This window comes from Etheostoma cragini, chromosome 16 (genome assembly GCF_013103735.1).
Source record: "Etheostoma cragini isolate CJK2018 chromosome 16, CSU_Ecrag_1.0, whole genome shotgun sequence".
Classification (NCBI taxonomy): domain Eukaryota; kingdom Metazoa; phylum Chordata; class Actinopteri; order Perciformes; family Percidae; genus Etheostoma; species Etheostoma cragini.
In genome coordinates, this window is record NC_048422.1 from 9,194,781 (window position 1) to 9,202,567 (window position 7,787).

The 7,787-nt window shown below is 36.8% G+C and overlaps 1 long non-coding RNA gene across 1 annotated transcript in view; it reads left to right on the forward strand.

Annotated features, from left to right (window-relative positions):
* Positions 1-6,293, forward strand: part of LOC117959658 — a 24,526-nt gene extending 18,233 nt beyond the window's left edge. The window contains exons 2-3 of the long non-coding RNA XR_004659989.1: positions 2,898-2,903; positions 6,283-6,293. This is a non-coding gene — a long non-coding RNA (uncharacterized LOC117959658). The remainder of the gene's footprint in view (positions 1-2,897; positions 2,904-6,282) is intronic.
* The last annotated feature ends 1,494 nt before the right edge of the window (positions 6,294-7,787 follow it).

The window sequence follows — 7,787 nt, forward strand, 5'->3', positions numbered from 1 at the left end:
GTATATGTATTTTGACCAATCTTGATTGTATTTTTCTCATGTACTATTCAAATTGTATCTTTGTGGATGTGTATCTGTGTAATGTTGTGTGTGAGACATGGAGAGACGTTTTTAGAGTAAATACTACATGATGTTCACTCATAACAGTGTTCTGGTATTGATAAAAAAACAGGTCAAAGCAGACCTGAGTTCCTGGTTTCTCGTGCAAACCAGAAATTTGAAATGAACAACTCAGTTATCAAAACAGCCAAATTCCAATGCATTTTTTACAGGCTTTAAAAATCTATAGGTCAAACTTAAAGGACGTGCAGAAATGCAGAACTTAATTTCATGCGAGGATGGGTATAGTGTGTGTGTACACTTATTGTTTGTACTTCATGGGTGTTCTGGATGAGTGGTTTCCCACTCTGTTTTCTAAAATTAATCAACCTATCGACCTATCCTCACAGTGAAATTACAAAGTGTACTCATCAACTTTCTCATGCTAATATGGACAGATAAAAGTAATGAACCACCACAGTATGCAGGAAAAGCTCTGCTAAAAATGTCATGAGGAAGACCCCCAGATCCTTCGTTAATATTGTCCCACCTATCACTTTCAATGCTTCCTACACCCATGTTTGAAATTTCTTTTTCAATAATCCTTAAACTGAATTGTAACCTACTGTGCAGTAAATTGTGTTTGATTGATTTGAAGCCTGGTCAGCTCTTCCTTGCCATGGGGGTGTACAGTCATTGTCAATGCCGAACTCTGATGTGATTTTGCATGTTATAGCCCATCAGCTTTTCTCTCAGGCTGCCACTGTTACCAAACTTATCTTTTCTTGATGGCACTCTTGAAACCCAAAATATGACTCACTCACTGTATATCTAGTACACTGTATGTATCCATCAGCAGCACAGGAGGGCACATACTTGCCAACACAGGGGTTTGATGGAGTTATCAGCATGAAGGATGGTCTTTCTAACCATAGTGGGCCACCTTGATAGCCAAGTCATAGTTATTCGGAGGCTGGAAACCCTGCTGCTGAAGTATTTCAAAGCACTATAGCACTAATCAAACAGTGGTTTTTACAATAAGTCTGTCGCCAAAATGTTTGTTTATTAAGTGTTTTAACCCATGCATTTTTCTCTGTTTAAGTTATGTTAAAGTTGCATGTGTGAGCATAATATGCATATCCACAAGAGCTTTGTAAATAAACCAGACTCCTTCTGTCCTTGGTTCTTCAGCTTCAGCCAAAGCAGCCTTTTGTTGTAGTGCTGTTGATGTTCTTATTCTAGCTACGACTGCCATTTTGATGACAATACATACACTTATTTACGTAGCATTCTTTAGCAATACATGTTACAATTTGCAGATTATTCATTTAAGACATTTTATCATCTCACAACTGTAATTTTCGGGCCAAGAGATTAAGCTCTTTTTTTTTTTATTTAGGACGAAATGTAAAAGTTGAGTATGAGGAGAGACAGTGAAAGAGAAAAAAAGGGTAATGTGTGAGGAGAATGAGCAAATAGTTCCTTCTAGCACAACCACGTATGTTGAAGTTTGTTAATTAGCAGCCAATGTTCTGAGGTTCACTAAAAAACAGAAAAAAGTAAAGAAAGGGAGAGAGGAGTTAGGCAGGGAAAAAGTGAGAGTACATTGTCAACTCTGTTCATTTTTGTCTCTATAGCACACCATCACTGGTCAGGGAGCAAGCTACAGACATACTAAGACCATAACATGTTTCACTGTCAATTGATCTTGAGGTGTGTGAAATTAGATGACAATCCATCCCAATCTATCCAGCTTAAAATGTCTCAATCATGTTGGTCCTCGAAGTGAAGTCACCAAAGGGAGTAGAGTTTATCCTCTGGGGACCTATAATGTTTCTACAGAATGTCACAGCAATCCAGTAAATAGTTTTTAAGATATTTTAGTATGGACCAAAGTGGCGGACAAACCAACTACAACATTACTATCCCTAGAGCGGCTAGTATGGCTAACAATCAGCCCTTGATGGCTGTAAAAAGTTTATGGTTTCATCTCTTTCAGCACAACTGCTTTGGTTACATTGAATTCACATCAGTTGCAATGTAGTGGTTAACACATGCACAGAAAGCTCTCAAACCACTGCTGCAAAACAATGATCAGTGCATCCCAAACAACAATTTCTGTTTGTTTGTGCCCTCCTCCTTAATTAATCACATGACTGGTCAAAAATGTAGTTGTTTTCTAATCTGCTGCGTAAGTGGTTATGGTCTGGTTTAAGTTTAGACAACCAGAACTATTTGGTTGAGGTTTGGGAAAGAATGCCGTCTTTGTTCAAAGAATTCAACATTGCTCGTGTATGAAAGAAGCAGTGTTGCAAACACTGTTCCGGTGGAAGTAGCTAGCACTATTGCTGCAAAAGTCGCCAACTGATGTGATTCCGACATTTGCCTATTTGTGACATCATTGCTAATAATTTGCATAAATGGTTAGTGGTTGTGTCAGCTGAATACTTGTTTCTTACGGCCGAAGAGGAAAGATGATTCATGGATTTTTTTTTTTTTTTAATTTGTTTTATTTATTCATTCAGGACTTTGATGAACCAGTACAGCAGTACGCGTAAATGTGCCAGATTGTAGCCCAAGGGCTAACTTCCATCTGCATTCCCTTAGGCAGGTTGGAGTCACAATAAAAAAGACAAAAGAAAGTAACATTTGGTATATAAAACAAGAACAAACAAAAAGAAAGGAAAAAAAAAAAACAAGTACAGGACAATTCATTAGTAAAAGTTAAAATGGAAACACAATTTGTTATTATGCTCCACTGCAAAATACTTATTCTACTGGGCTAAGTCAGTTAGAGGTGGTTACACGTTTGGTTAGCTCTAAGCCTAGAGCTTAGCTTTACTTGGCTCTTAAAGGAGGCCAAAGTCAGACGTTCCCTCATAGTTGGGGGAATTGTGTTCCATAATACACTACCTTTAATAGATTTTTTTTTTCTAAAAGGAACATCACAGTCCTTGTTTGCAACAGCTCTGGTGATCCAAGACTGCCTGTATTTAATAAAAAATGAAATGAATTGCAATCTAATATATCCTGCTTTTTCTATTATGATCTGAAGCTGCTAAATGCTAAAAGACGCTTTCTTTTACATAAATAAAGTTGCTAAATGAGTTTGAAAAGTCGCTAACTTAGTTGGAAGTTGCTAAATTGGCAATACTGGGCAGATGATGAAGCAGACTCTCTTTTTACACACTATGTTTTGGAGTCAAAACATCACTCTATTTTTTGGTCATAATTCAGTTGATTGCAAGAGGTTATAAGCTAGCCCAATTTAGTTATTTTACATTAACCATGTGATAGAATATCAGGATTTAAGTTTTGAGAATTTAGTTAATGCATGATCCTACCTTGACTCTCCCTCCCCTCTCTTTTCTCGCATTAGAGTGATTTATGCTGGTCTACCTGCTCTGTCTGCTGATTGAACTCAGTGTGTGGTCATGTTGTCCATGAATGATCTGTATACATGACAAATTAGTTGATGACATGTCCCTGCACCAGTGTGACATAGGTTTACAGCTCTTGGCAGCCTACTTGATTCACGTTTGTGATGTGTCTGCTTTCCTTTTATTCACTTTTCCTTCCTCAGGCAGCGATGTTAGCCAACAAATACATTGTACTTGTCATCTGTCATTTAGATAAGTCACACTGTCTCCGGAAATTGAAAATTGCTCGTTAACACGCAGTGGGAAGAAAAAAAAAAACGAAAACTTTTAATGACTTCGTGAAAAATAAACTTTACAAGGTATTTCTCTGCGTCCCACTTAAAACATAAAACTGTTTCCATGTGTAACCATACTTTTCTTCTCTGGTTGTGTTCTCTCTCTTTTATTGTCTGTCTCTCTGCCCTCTCAGTCATTGAAGTGTGTGATTGGACAGCAGTGATGCTCATGAGCATAATGCGGAAGCATCCATCTCTAGCCTGCATGAAGTTGAGGAAAACCTACTTTGTGTGTGTGTGTGTGTGCAGCATTAGCAGCAATAACCATTAAAAACAGGGTCAATCACGGTTGAACACATTAGGCATGTTGACAAATGTTAGCAAGCAGATTCTTGGTTGCAAACTTCATGAAGTGCACTCAAACATTTCCTACTTCACTTTCCTGGCTGTCAGGTTGCTGCTGTGTTGTGGGTCAAATTGATAGGTGTTGTTTTTTGTTGTACTTTCTTTCAGTGTATCAGTGCACGGTAGTCGACAACCACAAATTGCACAGGCAGCTTTAAATGAAGCCCTAGTTAATCAGATTATTTGAAAACATTTAGATGTAGACAAAACAGTTAAGAAGGTATACCCAAGTTGGCCATTATTTGTTGCCCATTGCATTTTACAGAGCTGCTTTCTAGCAAAGTTGTGTAAAAGCATTTTAACAACGCAGTTGTCACAATGCTGGGAATTCATTCGCAGCATTGTGGGGAGAGAAAAATGACTTATAAAATTTAGTAATTTATAGATTTTAGGATGTTTTTCCCCCCCGAAATATTTTACTTTTGTTGTATTTTTAATAAAACTATAATGTTGGTCTGCAGCCTTTGTGGTGAATCCTTGTCTTAACCACCAGGGCACTCTTTTCCTTTTTACATGCTAAAATGACCTACAGTTTCAGCGAGGGGTCATGCCAGCAAAGCCCCGTGTCGCAATAGTCCTATTTTTAAGTAAGACATACAGTATTTACATGTCATAGTAGTAAAAGCATGGTTTGATTACTGGGACACCTGAATAGAAGAAATGCATGTCAAGTCAAAATATTTGCTGTGTGAAAGGCCCATGCCAGAATTGCCACACCTAAATGGAATACATTAGTCTGATTGATAACACCTCAACTTGACCTGCTAAAAAAATATAATGATTTCACTATTCAATCAACACTGAGCTTAGCTCTCATTATTTTTAGTGATTTACTTTTGACATTCACCCAAGCTCAAAGGTCCTGTTTTAAACATCCCTCTCTTTCACCTGAACAACGGGGAAGGACATGAGCAATCTGTTCTGACTTCTTAGTGTCTCCAAAGCAGCTAAATGGATGGCAACGACAGACTTAAGGGGTAAAGTGACTCATCATAGTCAAGACTTAATGTGTATTGTTTTTCACACTAAAAGAAAAGTCCAGGCTTGTTTTTCAGGATGCATTGTTTCTTGACAGGTTGTAGAGGGTGTGCTTTATTGAATTCTGTGAGAATGTCAGGTCTTCTGCAGTAGACTGTTGTTAAATGTTTTACGTACAGTCTGCATGCTTTCACTTACTATAATCACACACACAGTAATAGCTAATCCTCTGGACAGTTCTAGTCCAACGCAGCTGAGCGTTGAAATTCCATACTTTACTGACTGCATTTTGAGATGCTGTTAATCATGCTGCAGTCTTTTTTGTCCTTTGCCTTTTGACGTAATACCCTTGGGGCTCTCTCCATGGTAACATTTTGATTCCACTTATAGAGTTGTGGGAGACAAAGTTTGTGAAGAATACAATTTATGCTCATGATGAACACTTTCAGAACTTGGCTTCAAATAGCTTCAGAAATTTTTGAATTCGACTTTTTTCAAAGTTGCCCATAACGTCTAGACAAGCAAGCTGGCATTAACTGAAAAAGTGTGACTGTCCGCAAGCAGACTGACTGATTGGTAGGGATGACATGAGACAGGTTGCTAGATAAAACAGACAAGGGAAACAAAAGTAAGGAACGAGGAGAAGGAAGAAACGTTCTAATAGAACCGACCAGCAGACAGATGGTGCAGGCAGGAAAAAGGCAAAAAAAAGATAATTTAACACACAGGATGTTAACAAGGTGGAACATTCATCATAATAGTGTTGAGGAAAAACATGCAGGCATAAAATGAAAGTAACTCATCACATCAATTGCAATGTATCGAAAACAGCATCTGTGGCATTGTTGTTTTGTAGTTTGACCATGGCAAGTGATTGGTATTTTCTACCACATCCCAGGGAGCAATCAGCTTAATGGTCACTTACCAACAGGGCACTGCAGCACCTACCACACTGAACAAATGACTCAAACACTGGGATGCTGCATGAGATCCAATTTTGTGAAATAACTGCTAACTAATTTTGTAGCAGCTACAGGAGAAAAAATGTTCAAAGAAATTATTTTCAGAAGGTATAGAGAAGCACTGTAGAAAGTTTTGTTTGTGTTTTTTGTTTTGTTTATTTATATATATGTATGAGGGTATATGTGTATATATATGTGTGTATGTATATGTGTAGGCATGTGTATATATATGTATATATATAGCAACAGAATTATAAATATTGTAAATTGAAGGATTGCAAGAATTAAAGGGGTAGGAGTACATAAGTTTTACTTCTTCCTACTCCTTTTCACACATGTGATAGAGGTATGTTAACACAGGAAAGAAGAGTACTTTGTTTGTTGTTTTCTCTCCAATGTTTTTTAAACATTGTTTTATTATTTTTTTTATTATTTTTTCTTTATTCTATTTGTATATACTTTCTCTTGCATGTTCGAAATAAAGATATCAATCAATCAATCAATCAATCAAATAGAATATCAACACTATTATTTTTTTTTAATCAAATAAGTATAAAGGTATGACAGCAAAATAAAAAAAATGTTAGTCAGTAGATACACAACATTTCATGACGGAAGCAAAAACAAGCAAAATATAGCAGCATAACCTAATAACAATTAATATGTATTAAAATAAATAATTAATATCAATCAATCAATCAAAATTTATATATACAGCACTTTACAACTACCAGCAGGTATCCAAAGTGCTTAACAAAATGAGTAAAATCACATCATACAATAGAAAGAGTAAACATAGGAAACAGTAAAATCAGAAAAGGTTACAACGAAACAAAATAATGAAATAGTCAGACCACTGCTACGTATTAAACGCCAGACTGAACAGATATAATATGGCAGTGAGTCCAGGCCTACAGTTGTTTAATACATTCCGAAGGCTGCAATTGCCCTCAAATTTACAGTGGCGTCAGAGTCTGAGACAAACGCACATTACAGATTGTGACAGTGATCGCTCTGATGATGAAGTGATGAAATGATCATAAATGCGTATATGCGTTAAGACTGCTCCATGAAGAGTCATTTCTCAGATGATGATTATTAACTCATAATCCTAAAACTTTCTAGTGCACAAAATACTATTTGTGCAAATTGTTTAAGACATCAACTTTTCAAAATGGGTTGCAATTAGTTTAATGATGTATGTCTTGATCTATAATAAGAAACTGAAATGAATAACAACAAAAAGTGAGACAGGAGGACAGAAAAGCCATGAAATGACAGTAGGGACCTATTTATTTTAGTGTTATTAGCACAACTCAAGCTAAACTATAACATCCCACCTTGAAAAACAGAAGAGCAAAGAAGTTTTTTGGTGTGTGTGTTGTGTGGGAAACAGTGAGTGTCAAGTATTGCAAACTTTGTAATAATAGAGTTCTAGAGTGATATCAATTGTTCTATCAGAGTCAAACACTAAACAAATTGAAGTGTGCACTTCTTTACTTGTGGGTACCCACACCAACACATTGCATTCCCTGAATTGCTTATTTCCTCATAACGTACTACTATAACCAACTCTCAGTCCAAGCCAAAAAGTTCTCCCTTTCAGAAAAATGTCCTCATTGTCAAGGTCTAAAAAAGCACTCCTCACATAGATAAAGTACAAGAACACACACACACACACACAAACACACACACACACACACACACACGCGCGCGCGCCTTCCTTCAATTCCTGATCCTTGTCAGCT